The sequence below is a fragment of the Esox lucius genome, chromosome 21, assembly GCF_011004845.1.
Source record: "Esox lucius isolate fEsoLuc1 chromosome 21, fEsoLuc1.pri, whole genome shotgun sequence".
Lineage (NCBI taxonomy): Eukaryota > Metazoa > Chordata > Actinopteri > Esociformes > Esocidae > Esox > Esox lucius.
The window spans coordinates 13,087,781-13,107,096 of NC_047589.1; the positions used below are offsets into that span (position 1 = coordinate 13,087,781).

The 19,316-nt window shown below is 45.4% G+C and overlaps 1 protein-coding gene across 1 annotated transcript in view; it reads left to right on the plus strand.

Annotated features, from left to right (window-relative positions):
• Positions 1–1,407: 1,407 nt before the first annotated feature.
• LOC105019405 (cadherin-18) overlaps positions 1,408–19,316 on the plus strand; it is a 266,296-nt gene continuing 248,387 nt past the window's right edge. The window contains exon 1 of the mRNA XM_020041619.2: positions 1,408–1,798. The gene's annotated coding sequence lies outside the window, so the exon portion shown is untranslated. The remainder of the gene's footprint in view (positions 1,799–19,316) is intronic.

Genomic DNA, 19,316 nt, shown 5'->3' on the forward strand with positions numbered 1-19,316 from the left:
AGCAAACCAGGCATCACAGACGTCCCACCTGTATACTCCCCATGACGGTGTCCAGTCAGCGTTACAGCAGGACAGCGCCCAGGCAGGAGCAGGCATGCTCCTGGTCGCTGTCGGCTCTGCTGGTTCTCCTCACCCCACGGCCCCCTCCTGCGGTGCCTTCCTCCAGGTTGCCTCACCTCCAGGTGGGGGCCATTGCACACAAAGCCTTATCCGCGGAAGCCTCCATCCAGTCGTGTGTCTCGAGGTCTCTGGCCTTTACAAATGATACTTTTAGCCGGAGGTACTGAATGTGACGCGACTCCCTTGTAGACTAGAGATCTGTGCTCATGAGGACTGTTGTTCTTCCTATTCCTAACTCTCCACTGCCCAGCCTGGTCTGGTTTAAGGGCAGAGACAAAAGCAAAATCCCCAAAGATTGGTGTAATCAATTGTTCTCCGCCCTGTGCTCATCTGCCAGGCTGGGGCTGTCCGCTGGGCCAAATGGTCACACTGTGTTAACAAAATGTGTCCATGAATCCAGTAGGTGGTTCTCAGTAACAGCCGAATGGAGCATGACGTGTGTTGATGGTTTCAACAAGGCTTGAACGTAACAGTGCGCCCTATTTTGATGCGCACCGGAAGAGAAATCTTCCTAAATGGTATGGATTGAAGTATAGATTGTGGAGAATAGTTTGTTTAAAATGCTCATGCAAAAGGTTGTATCCAAATCATTGGAGGTCAATTGAGATTGAATGCTTCAAAAATGAAGCAAAATATAGTCAAGGTGTCTAGGGCTTAAAATGAGTCAAAATCGTGACCTCCCTCCACTTTGACGTGACAGGGAAAGGGGAGTCTTCACTGCCGTTGTGTTAGCGAAGTGAGAGGTATAGATTAGTTCAACAAAGCATAAATATAACAGGGATGGAAACGTAGGTGTTAAGCTCAATTTCAAAGCAAAGGGCACGCTTCGGGGAAAACAAATGCTCCTTAGTGCTACCAATTTAATGATGCACACCCAAAGAGCCATCTCACTAGATGGTATAGATTGAAGTATAGATTGAAGAGGTGAACTATTTGCCTCATATCCTCATGTTTAAAGCTTGCATCCTATCCACGTTATCGAATGTCAATGAAGCACCCAATAGTATCCTCAACATAAATCAAAGAACAAACAAAGCGTTAAGGAGTCTAAATCAGAATGAGAACCAGTCAAAATTGCTTTTGAATGGCTGGTAGAATAAAATTAAAATGAGACTAATATCTCCCGTCAGGCTAAATTGATTTTATTGATTATACCGACGAGGAATGAGTATGTGTACACTGCACAGAAAGTGAGTGAGCATGGTCTCTAGAGAGACGCACTGGGTGAGAGAGAAATGAGGGAGCAAGCAATAGAGAAAGGCAGCGAGCAGAGTTGGAGTGTTATGCGACGAGATGAATGCTTGGCCGAGGAGTAATGAATCCGTGCACTCTCCAGTGTTGCTCTCTCCTTCTTAACTCCCTCCTCCTTTGCCATCCAGCCGATGGCTTATCAACCTCTGTTCCTCTCGTCTCTCAGCGCCAGGACCAGAGTGGACTGACCCGTTTGATTCATGCGAGGGCTAATTCACGGCTTGCAATCGGGGAGTGAAGGCGGAAAGCTCAGGATTCTCGTTCTCTCTCTACATCCATAATTCAGCTTTTGCGCCTTCCTCCTACTCCTTGCCGCTGCCGTGTGCCGCTCCGGCTCCTGATGCTGTTGTAGGTTACACTTCAGTTCCAGCCCACCTGAAGTATCATTTACTGAGTCCGAGGTCAGAAGTCTCAACTTGTTACATCGGTAAGAATAACAAACCTCTGTTTTCCCTGCTATGTTCTGGATTGCGTTATAAATGTTGTTTGCTGTAAAACCATGAAAACATTAGCGGATGTTATCACGTGTGTTGAGTATTGAGCCATTTCATGAATGTGTGCAAGTAAAAAAAAAAAAAAAAAAAAAAAGACAATTTGATTTTTTTTTTTAAAGATTTGTTTGTTTGTTTTTTGCAATGTTTCTTTTTTTTTTAACTTTTTTTATGGGCTTGGTCTCTTCCCTGATGCATTGTGCAATACTTTATTTGGTGCTGCTATGCCTAGTCAGCTTTATAGTTATACCTCCCTTTTTCTCCACATCCTCCTCTATTTTCTCCCCATATCCTTCTGTGAGACTATCATTACTTGGAGTGAGAGATGGCAAACCGAGGATAACATATTGTTTCTCTCTTGTCTCTTGGTGGAGCTCAAAGGAAACAGGACAGGGGCACTTCAGCCAGTTAGAGATTTAGCCTTTACCTCTGCTCTACACCACAGAGCTTTGAATTGGCAGGGCTCAGATCAGACATAAAAAAGAAATATGTGTGCATGCTCTTGAGTGTATACTTTTTTTTCGATGTGTGTGTTTGTTGGATATATACTTAAAACATTACTAGACATTATTTTATCTAAGGTTAAACATGGTATCCCACAACATTTTTACAGCACTTGGTATGGAGAGGATGATTGAGTGAATGTATTCTGCTCTGAGTGTCAGTGACCCTGTAAACATCCTGTTTCTGATGCAGCGGACCTAAACATCTCAAAGTGGCGGATCATTTTTATCTGGAGAAGGGAAACAGAGATGTAATATGTCAGCTAGACAGCCTCCTGATGTGTTGCCTGATGAAGTGTTAGGTGGATTGAATCCAAAATCTGAGGCAGCATTGTCAATGCAGTTGAGTTTCAACGACCACATTCTCACCGTGATTCTCTCTAGATCTTTACACTCCAGCGCAAGAAAAAGTCTGACTGAAATATTTAATATACAGTGGATATAAAAAGTCTACACACCCCTGTTAAAATGCCAGGTTCTTGTGGTGTAAAAGAATGAGAAAAAGTTAAATCATGTCAGAACTTTTCCACCTTTAATGTGACCCATAACGTGAACAATCCAGTTGAAAAACCAACTCACACCTCACACAGCCAGTACTTTACATCACAAAAACCTGACATTTTAACAGGGGTTTGTAGACTTTTTATATCCACTGTAGAAGGTGAATGAAATCCCTAATATGTGTCTCCTTCACTTCTGTGAAGTGAAATGGAGACATTTTGCATATTTGGACTAACGCATGATGCACAAAATTGCTGACACATTGGCCGTGATCATTTGTATTCCACAGATGTTATTATGGATACGGCTTTGCATCTGTATGATCCACTGAGACTGAGGTTTCATCGGAACGGTACATGCAGCATTATGAATCATACCGGTTCATTAAAATGCCTCCAGCAGGCATGTTGGATTACACAGCTGCTACTTGCTATTGGAAGTGTAAAGACTGGAAGAGGCCTCATCTGTATAGCTGTGCCTTTATGACACATGTGCACATGGACTGCATCATCGAGGCTCTCTCCATTTTGAAGTAATGCCATTTTATCTTATCATGATTGTCTGATCTTTACCAATGGCATATTTTGACATTTCTCGAACAGGATCAGAATGCTTGAATGGCCAATGAAGTTGGAAGTATCACCAAGTTGACTACTTAAATGTGGCGGAAGCCGTAAATGTTACATCCCAGATATGATTTCTTTCCATCTTTATGATTGGTAAGGAATAAGGGAGGCACTGAATGCACTTTAATCAATTTAGTCTGATTATTTGAGTCAGTTATTTTATATTTATATTTGTAAATGTTACAGTGTGTTCAACATTTTGATTAGTCCTATATCACGAAGGTCTTCAGCGACTTAATTTAAACATTTATATTCAATATTTTGGTTTCGTTTGATTGACAATGCCAGTATATTGGCAAGCGTTGGGCTTTATTGATAATCCCAGATGTGAAATCATGTAGTGTTTTGGTCAATAGGTCTAAGGGGCAACTACAAATGAGGTGACTCTTGCCTTCTACCACATTTCTCTTCCTTTCTATCAATCCATACTAATCTATGAATGGGACATAATGGTGTCACCATATTACCAATTGCTAATCACTCTCATTTGGAACATAATTTACCCTCTGCCTCTCACTTTCTCTCTCTCCTTCGCAGTTCATTTCTTTTTATCGTGACTGCAGATCATTAGATGGATGATTCCCATACATATTTTACAGCAAGTTACACCATAGAGTCAGTGAGGTTCTAACTCTAAGAACTTCTGCATGAACTAGCCTTTTGGGTGAATTTTATTTTTTTCCAGCAGTTGGTTGCAGAAATGTCTAATTGATTTTAGGATGTATTTTTAAAAACATCCTGTGGTGTCACTCTATTTCCACTGGTGGAGGGATTCCTGAGTAACTAAAGGTAATATGCCCAGTCTTCCATCCATCTTCTGAAATGGTGGTGACTGAAAAATAGCTATTTGTATTAGAATTTCACAATTATAAATAGCTGATGTATTTAAATGTAACTTTCTCTTACCTAAGTGACTGTTTTTAAATGACACAAGATACCTCAATTAAAGGAGGAGCATGTGTTGATATTATGACTACTGTAGCACGACATCACATCATTAAAAAAGAAATAATTATATAACATGCATTTACAGATTTAGATTTTACATGGTAATTTTAAAAATACATGCATATAATCCAATCTATTTTAATGGCTCAGGGTCTTGTATCATAACAGCAGGCCTTTGCAAAGTCTTTGTAAAAGACAGATTTAGAAAAGTCAAATTTCTGCAATGAAACGGAATGGTTTCATATTACTGTCAGGTGCATTGTCAGACACACTATATGTCATCATCGAGTAGAGATGATGAAAAACCGGCAATATGGCAGTTTAGGCAAATGCCAGATGGGCAGGTCCACTACTGTAGCATAATGGGTGTGCCAGGCTGTGGGTTTTAAGGAAAATAATGGACAGGTGTGTTAGAAATCACCATACCAGTGCCAATGTCCAGTCCATATCCTATCCTGAGCCGAATTATAAGCACTAGTGGGAGTTTCAGCAGCTGTGACCTCATTTTATCATATTCAGATCTGCTTTTAGTCAATTCCAGAGAGCTAGCCAAGGATTACATTCACCAAAATTGCCAGGGCAACCAAAAGGGACAACTTTTAAGAACATGCGTTGGCACAACACATATCAAACAATTTTGGTATTGCATGTTTTAATTTGGAAGTCATAATGAGTCTCATTAGTGGTGATATGATATGTGTCCAGGATTGTCTGTACTGTCTGTTCTACTTGAACTGGACTGCATCGATTTCATTATCATCTATTTCAAGGTGGTGATTCATCATTATCATCCATTTTATTTTCAACAAGGTGCACAGCTTCTCAGGTAGTAATTTCACAGAATCTTTACTGTGGATAAAACACTAAAGCAGCCTTGAGTGGGGGGAGGGACTCATATTCATGGCCGATGTCTAAGGTAGAGTCTTTCGCCATGACCTATTCTTTGTGGCCAATGGGAAGGAGAAGTGTGCCAGTATGATTAATGGTCATGATTACCTACTCAGAAAATGTGGTTTTATGGCCCAGCACTTCCACTTTTATCACTTAAACCTGGGGCAAGATGCTTCATCATGCCCCCAATGCTGCAGACAGCAGCCCTCATAGACGTTGCCGTGTCTCAAATGGCACCAATTTCCCCTAGTGCACTTCTTATAATGGACAGTGCCCCTCCATGATTAGTGGTAAAAAAAAAAGTAGTTCTTAATCAGGGGAATTAAAATATTTGTCTAAAAATAATGTGGCAGGATAATAGGCTTGCCTGATATTAGTACTTGGTGCCCCATCCCCTGCTAAGATACGCGATAAGTCTTCCCCTTTAATGTTTGGTGACAAAAGGAATCTGAGACCATTTATCGACGCAAACATCTGTCTAGATCCTTGTACTTGGTCCAAAAGTTTGATATGCAGTTTATTTAGTATATATATATTTATACATATTAGGGCTGTCCAAGTTAACACATTATTGCGTGCATTTGCTTATCATTTTCCTTGTCGCCATTAATGTGTATTTCTTTTTTGTGCTTCAGAACCGTCCTATCAATGTTTGGCTTTTGCGGGAGCTGTCAGTATCAAGCTACCAGCACTTTTCTTTTGCAACAACGTACTGGTAACTTTATTGGAGCTTGACTTGTGCTAGAGCTGTTCATAGTGCTTCGTTGGTACTTTTTCTCAATGTAGTAATGCAGAGTAGGCATTCATGTTGTGAATTGTGTTTATTTGCCACTGTGAATCGTGCCTAACAGCTTGTTAATACATATCCGTTGTTAGTACACAGGATGTGCTGTTCCAAGTTGCCTGAAATTTGAATTGCTTTCCTTGCATACTCCATCCTTGTCTCCCACCAAAAACCCAGCAAATGAGAATACCAGTGGTTTCTCCCCTTTGACCCTTTACAACTGGTCCTTAGTCACTCTGTGTGCACAAATCCTTCTGCCAACACCTTGCTTGTGGCATTTTAAGGTTTCATTATTTAAAAGTTTTTGCTAGCCTAAGCTAATAATTCATGTCCCCGCCAGTCACATTTCCACCGAAACATACTTTAATAGCAAAATTACAAAATATATCCATAATGTGCATAAATTACAGATCTCTCCTGACTAGTGTTTGCAGATAAACATGCCACTTTGTCTAGCTTCTGCTTTGCCTAGTAATCATGTACCATACCTTAAGCATTTGGTTGAATTTGGGAATAATTTAATAAAGAAAGAAGTAGTTGGTTGTGGCCAACCATCCCTAATGAAAGCTACTGTTTGAACTGTTCAAACTATATTTCAGTTAGCAATAATGGTCAATATGTTGAAAAGCATAGGTGTGATTCAATATTGGATCACATTCCTGCACACCCAGCAGCTCTCCAGATAAAAGGGTCTGATTTGTGATATGTACAGTAGCCTAACATAGCAGTTATTTGATCACTTGATACCTTGATCAAGAGAACAATACAAGGAGATAATATTTTTTTGCAATAGAAAGCTGGGTTCCTATACACCAGTTTGCTGAAATCCCTGACTGTTACAATAACCAGACAATGTCATTGTTCAAATGACAAATGTGACTTAAACATACGACCAGCTCTAGTAAGAGTTTTGGGGATTCCGAACGTCTTCATTTCACAATGGGATCCAACCCAATGAGAAATGTCAAAAATAAATTCAAAAACATATATATGCATTGCCAAAACACTCAGCTGCATCCTATGTCCTTTGATCATCTTTGAGATGCCTCAAGAACTTGACTGGAGTCTACTTGCAGCAAATTCAATTGATTGGACCGTATTTCAAAAGGCACAAGCCTTTCAATATACAGTATCTCACAAAATTGGGTACACCCCTCTCATTTTTGTAAATATTTCATTATATCTGTTCATGTGATAACACTGAAGAAATGACAGTTTGCTGCAATGGAAAGTAGTGAGTGTACAGCTTTTATAATAGTGTAAATTTGCTCTCCCCTCAAAATAGCACAACACACAGCCATTCATTTCTAAACCACTGGCAACAAAAGTGAGTACACCCCTAAGTGAAAATGTCCAAACTGATCCCAAAGTGTCATATATTTTGTGATGCCAGCATAATTTTCCAGCACTGCCTTAACCCTCTTGGGCATGGAGTTCACCAGAGCTTCACAGGTTGCCACTGAAGTCATCTTCCACTCCTCCATGACGACATCACGGAGCTTGTGGATGTTAGAGACCTTGTGCTCCTCCACCTTCCGTTTGAGGATGCCCCACAGACGCTCAATAGGGTTTAGGTCTGGAGACATGCTTGGCCAGTCCATCACCTTTACCCTCAGGTTCTTTAGCAAGGCAGTGGTCACCTTGGAGGTGTGTTTGGAGTCATTATCATGTTGGAATACTGCCCTGCGGACCATTCTCTGTAGGGAGGGGATCATGCTCTGCTTTAGTATGTCACAGTACATGTTGGCATTCATGGTTCCCTCAATGAATTGTAGCTCCCCAGTGCCTGCAGCACTCATGCAGCCCCTGACCATGACACACTCACCACCATGCTTGACTGTAGGCAAGACACACTTGTCTTTGTACTCCTCACCTGGTTGCCGCCACACAGCAAATTTACACACACACACACAAATTCACACACACACACACACACAAATTCACACACACACACACACACACACACACACACACACACACACACACACAGACAAACATATATACACTCACCTAAAGGATTATTAGGAACACCATACTAATACTGTGTTTGACCCCCTTTCGCCTTCAGAACTGCCTTAATTCTACGTGGCATTGATTCAACAAGGTGCTGAAAGCATTCTTTAGAAATGTTTGCCCATATTGATAGGATAGCATCTTGCAGTTGATGGAGATTTATGGGATGCAAATCCAGGGCATGAAGCTCCCGTTCCACCACATCCCAAAGATGCTCTATTTGGTTGAGATCTGGTGACTGTGAGGGCCATTTCAGTACAGTGAACGCATTGTCATGTTCAAGAAACCAATTTGAAATGATTCAAGCTTTGTGACATGGTGCATTATCCTGCTGGAAGTAGCCATCAGAGGATGGGTACATGGTGATCATAAAGGGATGGACATGGTCAGAAACAATCTCAGGTAGGCCGTGGCATTTAAACGATACCCAATTGGCACTAAGGGGCCTAAAGTGTGCCAAGGAAACATCCCCCACACCATTACACCACCGCCACCAGCCTGCACAGTGGTAACAAGGCATGATGGATCCATGTTCTCATTCTGACTCTACCATCTGAATGTTTCAACAGAAATCGAGACTCATCAGACCAGGCAACATTCTTCCAGTCTTCAACTGTCCAATTTTGGTGAGCTTGTGCAAATTGTAGCCTCTTTTTCCTATTTGTAGTGGAGATGAGTGTTACCCGGTGGGGTCTTCTGCTGTTCTAGCCCATCTGCCTCAAGGTTGTGCGTGTTGTGGCTTCACAAATGCTTTGCTGCATACCTCGGTTGTAACAAGTGGTTATTTCAGTCAAAGTTGCTCTTCTATCAGCTTGAATCAGTCGGTCCATTCTCCTCTGACCTCTAGCATCAACAAGGCATTTTCGCCCACAGGACTGCCGCATACTGGATGTTTTTCCCTTTTCACACCATTCTTTGAGAACCCTAGAAATGGTTGTGCGTGAAAATCCCAGTAACTGAGCAGATTGGGAAATACTCAGACCGGCCCGTCTGGCACCAACAATCATGCCACGCTCAAAATTGCTTAAATCACCTTTCTTTCCCATTCTGACATCCAGTTTAGAGTTCAGGAGATTGTCTTGACCAGGACCACACACCTAAATGCATTGAAGCAACTGCCATGTGATTGGTTGATTAGATAATTGCATTAATGAGAAATTGAACAGGTGTTCCTAATAATCCTTTACGTAAGTATATATATATGAGAGAGAGAGAGAGAGAGAGAGAGAGAGAGAGAGAGAGATTAATATATGTTGTCCAATTCACATGTTGCCCAGCCATTCTGCTTCCTATCACAGTGCTCGTTCAACCTTGTAGCATTTGCCAGTACCTAAATTGTAAGGTGATGGTAGAATATTTACTGCCATTTAAATATCCATATTACTGTATCTTCGGCCTTTTCTCTGATCACAATATTTATTTAATATTACATTCAGAACAAGTATGTCTGTGTTGTCAAACACATCCTGACTATTTAAAGAGCTACAGTACCTAAACTGAATCTGGAAAGTAGTGGGCTCAGAGTGCCGCCCAAACAGTCACGCACTAACCATGTAATCCTGTGTATGTTGCTCGGTCTTAATCAACCAAGGACCAAGGTCAGCAATGTTCCATTGTCAAAACCCATTTTGTGTGTTTGGTTATGCAGTCTTTGTCTGTAATAATGGGGAGCTCAATAGATTATTCTCTAGCATTAGTTAATTTAGTAGTTAGACAACATATCCATGTTGACAATGCATCTATCGGCACTGCATAATGTGTTATAACCTGGTCCCAGCTGCGTTATCAAAGGTTAAAGAAGCATAGAAAATATCCTGCATCCAAGTCATGCAATGCAAAAGCTACGAATTAGGTCAATAGATGTAACAAACAACGACAGTGTCATGTCCTAATTAAGGCTGTTAATTAGTGTTTATGTGCCTAAGGCATAGCCTGCCCTACCAGCTTAGATTATTTTCCTTTTCACTGAAAACAATGGTAGATGAAGATACCCACAGCTTTGAATCCTAAGGATAAATATTTATTCATTCATTTGGGGAGTTAAGGATCATATCACAACTATTTTGTTGTAAGTCAATAATAGCTATCATCCATCATGCAGTTAAGTCGGTTATACAGGTGTAAAAAGATTTGTCTAGGAATGATTTCTTAGCAATCAAAATATAGTCAAATCTATTTCCATGGTCATACAACATAAAGTATAACATTGTAGTTCACTGTGCAGTTTGCCACTATAATACACTGTGTAGTACCAACATTAATGGTATACATTAAGTATGATTGCATTGCAGTCAAAGTAAATTCCATTCTGTGTTCCCATTTATAAAGCATTCATTAACATTACCATACTGCAAAGACACACACAAAAATGGAGAGGATCTTTGTATGCTCCAGGGACTTCCGCTGCTGGTGTCCCCCAGGGCTAGGTTCTTTGTCCATTCCTCTTCTGTTAATATGCTAAATCACTTGACTCTTCTAAGGGCCACAGACAAAAAGAAGTAATATGGTTTGTGATCATAATAAGACCTCAAAGGCCACTGGAAACTGCGACCACCACAGCATAAACCAAAGACCAGAAGTGAGAAAGGAGGAAGGATAAAGACACTGTAGTCATACCCAACTCTATGCTGAAGACACCATTTGTTTTCACTTACCCCAGTATGACACCCTGGTGGCAACACACATTACTACATGCCTGGCCTACAACTCAAGCGCATCCTCAACAAGACAAAGTTGCGAATACATTGGGGAAAGAGTGTCCAATACACAACCTCTCAATCATGGTTGACAACTGTATTCCATTCCCAACTAGAGTGCAAAAAACTTAACCTAGGACATCACACTGTCGTTCGATGTCAACATCAAGACTGTGACCTACATTACATGATAATGCTGACATAATTCATAGAGTACAATCTTACGTCACACAAAACGTGGTGCAGGTCCTTATACAGGCACTTGTCATCTCAGGTCTGTACTACTACAATGCACAGTTGGTTGGTGTTCCCTGCTGGTGCCATCAAACCGCTGCGACTTCTTTAGATATAAGCAGCCTGAATGGCGTTAAACTGTTCCCAAGCTGTAGCATGACACCTCGTCTGCATACTTAACTGGCCCAAAGTTAAAACTTGCAAAATGAGTCCACTGATTTCACTGATTTGTTTTTTATATTACATCTGCAAATGCAGTACACCGCAATGTCTCAACCTCCACTTACTTTAGGATTGTTGAGGACTTTCTTTGTCCATTTCTGTTAAAGGTGGTACATTTTAAATAGCATTTTAGTTTTTTTATATTATGAAAATATTAAAAATCATGGAAAAAATCCCGAGAATAAATATTGGGACTAAGAAATTCATTTGATTTATTTTCACTCTAAAATAAAAGTAAATTATGTACTTACTAATGCTGAATGTTGTGGTTGTCCTACCTAGATATTGTATGATGAACACAATTACCATGATTCAGTTAAATTATGACAAAGTAAATCGAATATTGATATGTATGCAAACTGCATTGTTATTGCTAATTTCTATCACACATGCCAGCACTTATTAGGACCCAAGTCTACTGCCTTCCGCTACTAAATGACTCCATCTTGCCACTTGCCTCAAAGGTTAGCCCTTTTAAAAGGTTACATCTCCCTGTGACATTTAACTTGATTACTTATTTTGGAGCTGCATCGTCTCTGTTGTTGTCACTTAGAATTAGTCATGCTTTACACAGTAACAGGAAATAGTAACAATGTAAACCTTTTAGGGGATCGTTTACCATGTTTTTATTCTCACAGTCAACTGCATATAGGATGATGTGCTGTCAACTGAAAGAAAACAATTCCTTCATATGTGCTTTCAAAGCTGTATTGTTTTTGTAAGCAGTTGGAGCTTCCGGATAAGGAAGACAGAGAAGTTAGGAATTAGTTCCCATTCATGCTGTGTTAGTGTCTGTTATTATATGTTTTTTGTTTTTTTTCTAAATGTATTGAAGGATATTGTGAGAAAAGTTTTCTTTTTAACAATGTGATAACTAGAAAACAGAAACAAGCACATTTCATGCGCCTTGGTGCTTGCTCATACCTAAATAGCACAACAATACTATTTTAAGGACAAGAATCACTCCTCCAAACTATTGGTGCATGTCTATAAAGTAGGCAACTTGTGTTTGTAGAAGGGTTAATGCCGCCTTGAGCACTGGCAGACTGTTGCAAGATGCCTACCCACAGTGGGGGTTCTCATTCTATGCTTCTTAATGTATGTCACCTTTTGGGTACCTCTGGATTACTCATTCGGCAGGTTTGGTAAAAACACAGTAAGGGAGGCACATGAGGTGAGATATTAGGTGAGATATGAGGTGAAACGTGGTGAGATATTAAAAATGACCTTTTGTAAATTAGCAAATTGGAACTTGAAAAGCCCAAGTTCCAAGTTGTTGAAAAGCACAGTTCGCAACTAATCCTAAGGTATATACACTGGTGCACATAGGCCAACTAATCCTAAGGTATATACACTGGTGCACATAGGCCAACTAATCCTAAGGTATATACAATGGTGCACATAGGCCAACTAATCCTAAGGTATATACACTGGTGCACATAGGCCAACTAATCCTAAGGTATATACACTGGTGCACATAGGCCAACTAATCCTAAGGTATATACAATGGTGCACATAGGCCAACTAATCCTAAGGTATATACACTGGTGCACATAGGCCAACTAATCCTAAGGTATATACACTGGTGCACATAGGCCAACTAATCCTAAGGTATATACACTGGTGCACATATGTCAACTAATCCTAAGGTATATATACTAGTGCACATAGGCCAACTAATCCTAAGGTATATACACTGGTGCACATAGGCCAACTAATCCCAAGGTATATACACTGGTGCACATAGGCCAACTAATCCTAAGGTATATACACTGGTGCACATAGGCCAACTAATCCTAAGGTATATACACTGGTGCACATAAGCCAACTAATCCTAAGGTATATACACTGGTGCACATAGGCCAACTAATCCTAAGATATATACACTGGTGCACATAGGCCAACTAATCTTATGGTATATACACTGGTGCACATAGGCCAACTAATCTTATGGTATATACACTGGTGCACTTAGGCCAACTAATATTAAGCAACATACACTGGTGCACTTAGGCCAACTAATCTTAAGGTATATACACTGGTGCACATAGGCCAACTAATCCTAAGGTATATACACTGATGCACATAGGCCAAATTCACGGATGAGGTGCAGGTAAACATTGCAGTCATGACGTAAATGGCTTTATTGCAGATCGTGTCTTCATTCCACTTTGCTCAACCACTGTTTGTGAATCGGGGCCTCTAGGTTTCTTCTTAGTGAGACAGTTGCTTACTGTACGTATTTGCTCAGAAAGCTGTTCTTTAAAAGGTACTTGTAGGGCCCTAAAGAGGTCAGCCCCATGTCAAACACGTTTCTACAAAGGGATGGGCATTGGGCATGATATGAAAAGTACTTTATTATATGAAAAGTATTTTCTTCTCAAATATCCGGGAATTGATGTGCATATAACGTTGATTTAAATGATAATTTGTTTGAGGCTTTTTGACTAGGCAAAAAGCCACAACATCATTGTCTCTTTGATTGACCAAGGTGATCAACAAGCACGCATGAAGGAGAGCATGTCATATAAAAATGGCTTAGAAATGTGGTTAAAGTATAATCCTTATTTAAAATGTAATGATATATACTGTACTGTATTCTGTATATTACTGCTGTCAAACCTAAAATAATTGATTACAATTTAATTGCATAATCAGTCCATTAGACCAGAGTGTCACAGCCCTTAAATGTCGGCACACAAATTACCACAATAACTGTCAGAGTCTATATGTAGCTCATGTAAATCTAAATACAATGTTGTTGGTACAGTAACTGCACCATGTCACGGCTTCGGGGTTTGGACAAGGAGGAGCAGGAGAAGGCGTGGTGGAAGGATCTTTTTAATGGTATCCTCACGAACCAATGCAAAATAAGTATAAACAGGTGACGAAGCGTCGTACAGCTCTTAGTAGGTAGAGACAATCACACACAAAGACAGGGGGAGCAGAGGGAACATATATACCGGGGGAAACAGCGATGATGAGGAACAGGTGCACTAAACGAGACACAGGTGAAATGTATGATGAGACGGTGGTGTCAGAAGGCCGGTGACGTCGACCGCTGGGGCCCGCCCACTGCAGGGGGAGGTGAACCAGCAGAGGTCGCAGTTGTCACAGTACCCCCCCCCTGACGCGCGGCCCCAGCCGCGCGACGACGCCGGCCTCGGGGCCGACCCGGGGGGCGCGGAGCAGGGCGGTCCGGCCGACGCTGATGGAAGTCGCGGACAAGGACGGGAGCCAGGACGTCCTTCACCGGAACCCAGCTCCGCTCCTCCGGGCCGTACCCCTCCCACTCCACGAGGTACTGGAGGCCCCCCGCCCGGCGCCTCGAGTCGACGATGGAGCGGACAGAGTACGCCGGGGCCCCCTCGATGTCCAGAGGGGGAGGGGGCACCTCCCGCACCTCACACCCCTGGAGGGGACCATCCACCACCGGCCTGAGGAGAGACACATGAAACGAGGGGTTAATACGGTAGTCGGGGGGAAGGCGTAACCGATATGTTACCTCGTTGACTCTCCTCAGGACTTTAAAAGGCCCCACAAACCGCGGGGCCAGCTTCCGGCAGGGCAGGCGGAGGGGCAGGTCCCTGGACGAGAGCCAGACCCGGTCGCCCGGCCGATACACCGGGGCCTCCCCGCGGTGGCGGTCTGCGGAGGTCTTTTGACGGCGGACAGCGAGCCGGAGGCGGGATTGCACTGCCTCCCATGTGCCCGCTGCCCGCCGGAACCAGTCGTCCACCGCAGGGGTACCGGTCTGGCTCGGCGTCCACGGCGCCAGGACCGGCTGGTAGCCCAGGACGCACTGGAAAGGCGTCACTCCCGTGGAGGAGTGGTGCAGAGAATTCAGTGCGTATTCCGCCCACGGCAGAAACTCTGCCCACTCCCCCGGCCGGTCCTGGCAGTAGGACCGGAGGAACCTACCCACTTCTTGATTGACCCGTTCCACCTGCCCGTTGGACTGGGGATGGTAGCCCGAGGTCAGGCTGACCGAGATCCCCAGGTGCTGCATAAATGCCTTCCACACCCTAGACGTGAATTGGGGACCCCGGTCAGACACGATGTCCTCGGGCACCCCATAGTGCCGGAAGACGTGTGTAAACAGGGCCTCCGCGGTCTGTAGGGCAGTAGGAAGGCCGGGCAGGGGCAAGAGGCGGCAGGACTTCGAGAACCGATCCACAACGACCAGGATGGTGGTATGGCCCTGGGAAGGGGGGAGATCAGTCAAAAAATCAACAGAAAGGTGGGACCATGGTCGTTGTGGAATGGGCAAGGGGTGCAACTTGCCCACCGGTAGGTGCCGGGGTGCCTTACTCTGGGCGCACACCGAGCAGGAAGAGACGTATACCCTCGCGTCCTTGGCTAAAGTGGGCCACCAGTACTTACCGGCCAGGGCGCGCACTGTTGGCCCGATGCCAGGATGACCGGAGGAGGGAGATGTATGCGCCCAGTAGATGAGGCGGTCGCGGACAGACGCCGGCACATACGTACGGCCCTCAGGGCATGTGGGCGGAGAGGGCTCGTCGCGCTGCGCTCGGGCGATGTCCGCGTCCAGTTCCCATACCACCGGTGCCACGATGCATGACTCCGGGAGCACGGGAGCATCATCCACAGGCCTCTCCTCCGTGTCATGCTGGCGGGACAGCGCGTCAGCCCCGACGTTCTTACTCCCCGGCCTGTAAGTGAGAGTAAACACAAACCGGGTGAAGAACATAGCCCACCTTGCCTGGCGAGGGGTCAGCCTCCTCGCTGCCCGCATGTACTCCAGGTTCCGGTGGTCAGTCCAGACGAGGAAAGGGTGTTTAGCCCCCTCTAACCAGTGCCTCCACGCCGACAGAGCTCGAACCACGGCCAGCAGCTCACGATCACCGATGTCGTAGTTCCGCTCCGCCGCACTGAGCTTCTGGGAGAAGAAGGCACAGGGACGGAGCGTGTTACGACACCCCGTCCGCTGGGAGAGGATGGCACCGAGCCCACAATCGGACGCGTCCACCTCCACGATGAACTGGAGCGACGGGTCGGGATGGGCCAGGACCGGAGCGGTGGTGAAACGGTGTTTCAGTTCCACAAACGCCCGCTCCGCGTCCACGGTCCACCTCAACCGGGTCGCCCCCCCCTTCAGAAGGGAGGTGATCGGAGCCGCGACCTGGCTAAAGCCCCGGATAAACCTCCTGTAGTAATTAGAGAAGCCTAAGAAACGTTGCACGTCCTTGACCGTGGTTGGGGTCGGCCAATTACGCACGGCGTCAATGTGAGGCTCCTCCATAGCCACACCTGTGCTGGAAAAGCGATATCCCAGGAAGGACACAGACGACTGGAAAAACAGACACTTCTCGGCTTTCACGTACAGGTCATGCTCCAGCAGTCGAGCCAGCACTCTGCGCACTAACGAGACATGTTTGGCGCGGGTAGCAGTGAATATCAAGATGTCATCAATATACACTACCACTCCTTCGCACAACAAGTCCCGGAATACGTCGTTGACGAAGGACTGGAAGACTGAAGGAGCATTCATCAACCCGTACGGCATCACTAAATACTCGTAATGGCCAGATGTGGTACTAAAAGCGGTTTTCCACTCGTCTCCTTCCCGGATACGCACCAGGTTATAGGCACTCCTGAGGTCTAATTTAGTGAAAAAGCGGGCCCCGTGCATCCTCTCCACCTCCGCAGAGATCAAAGGGAGAGGGTAGCGGAACGGAATGGTGATCTTGTTCAGCGCCCGGTAATCAATGCACGGGCGCAAACCACCGTCCTTCTTTTTCACAAAAAAGAAACTCGAGGAGACCTGTGACTTGGAGGGCCTAATGTATCCCTGTTCCAACGCTTCCGTAACGTAGGCGTTCATAGTCTCCGTTTCGGTGCGGGACAGTGGATACACGTGACCCTTCGGGAGTGCGGCTCCGTCAACGAGGTCTATCGCACAATCCCCCAGCCGGTGTGGTGGCAACACAGCAGCCTTGGCTTTGGAGAAAACCGTAGCCAAGTCCCTGTATTCGGGGGGAATGGGCACGGCTGGCGCACTGTCTGGACTCTCCACCGAGGTCGAGCCAACGGAAACACCCAAACACCTACCCTGGCACTTCCGCGACCACCCCGACAGACGTCGACTAGACCAGGAGATGACGGGGTCGTGTAGGGATAACCAGGGGAAACCTAAAACTATTGGGAAAGTGGGTGAGTCGATTATGTGAAAGGATATGGTTTCACTGTGTCGGTTGTCGGTAACCAGGAGGAGGGGAACAGTGCAACTCGTGACCAGACCTGACCCTAGTGGCCGGCTGTCTAGAGCTCTCACGGGCAGGGGGGTGTCGAGGGCCTGGAGGGGTATGCGTGACCGCAGGGCAAAAGACTTATCCATGAAATTTCCGGCTGCGCCTGAGTCTACCAGCGCCTTACACCGGGAGAGCCGCGGAAAGCCGGGGAACCTAACAGGGACAGTGCACATAGAGAGGGAAGAGGTTAGTGGTGAATGTGCATGTGCTACCTGGGGTGATGCGGAAGTGCCCTGCCTGTCACCTCTTGACTCGGGGAGGGAGGTGCGGTGCGGCGTGGTTGTACGGCCTTGTTTCCTCTTGGAGGCACTCCGCACCTCTCCTCCCCTACACCTGCCCGACAGCGCAGCCGTCCCCAGGTCCATGGGGACGGCGGCGTCTGGTTGGCAGGGTGGAACGGGCGGGCCTCTTCCGGGACGTCCTCGGGCAGCTAGCAGGTTGTCGAGACGGATGGACATGTCCGCCAGTTGGTCAAAGGAGAGGGACACGTCTCGACAAGCCAGCTCCCTCCGGACGTCCTCGCGAAGGCTACACCGGTAGTGGTCGATCTGAGCCCGCTCGTTCCACCCCGATCCCGCTGCCAGGGTCCGGAACTCCAGAGCGAACTCCTGCGCCGATCTCGTCTCCTGCCGTAAGTGGAACAGTCGTTCACCCGCCTCTCTCCCTTCGTGAGGATGGTCAAACACGACTCGGAAGCGGCGGGTGAACTCGGCGTAGCTGCCCTGGGTGGGCTGCTCGATGTTCCAAACGGCGGTGGCCCACTCCAGGGCTTTCCCAGACAGGCAGGAGACGAGTGAAGAGATCTTCTGGGCTTCGGTCGGCGCAGGATGCACCGCCTGGAGCGCGATGTCCAGTTGTAGCAGGAAACCCTGGCAGCGGTCCGCCGCCCCGTCGTAGGCCCTGGGCAGCGGAATGGGCATCGCTCCCATGCTGGGCGATGCGGCTTGGGGAGGTGGAGAGACGGCCGGTGCTGCGGGGTTCCACTGGCTCAGCTCTAGGCGCTGCACCGCTTTCAACACAGTGTCCATCGCGGCGCCTAGGCTGGCCAGCAAGGTTGAATGTACTTTTACCACCTCCGCAACACCGGCCTCGCCTGTGGCTCCTTGTTGCTCCATATCCTTGTTTGTTGTCTGGGTGTGTGATTCTGTCACGGCTTCGGGGTTTGGACAAGGAGGAGCAGGAGAAGGCGTGGTGGAAGGATCTTTTTAATGGTATCCTCACGAACCAATGCAAAATAAGTATAAACAGGTGACGAAGCGTCGTACAGCTCTTAGTAGGTAGAGACAATCACACACAAAGACAGGGGGAGCAGAGGGAACATATATACCGGGGGAAACAGCGATGATGAGGAACAGGTGCACTAAACGAGACACAGGTGAAATGTATGATGAGACGGTGGTGTCAGAAGGCCGGTGACGTCGACCGCTGGGGCCCGCCCACTGCAGGGGGAGGTGAACCAGCAGAGGTCGCAGTTGTCACACACCAAGTACAATAACTGCTACGTTAGGCAAAGGTATGAAATACATATCAGTCCCTCACATACTAGGCATTAGGTAAGTTTGTATTGGTATGACTGCATTTTGAAAAGAAAACATTTTCCGGACTATACTGTATATTTCCAGTGAACTGCTGAAATTGACTTTGTATGCATTTAAATAAGCTTGTAAATGTTTTATTGAGATTACAATAGCATGGGAACGGTTGATGCTCAATGTCAAATATAATGTCAAACTCTCCCTACTATCGCATCTAAGGTTTGACATA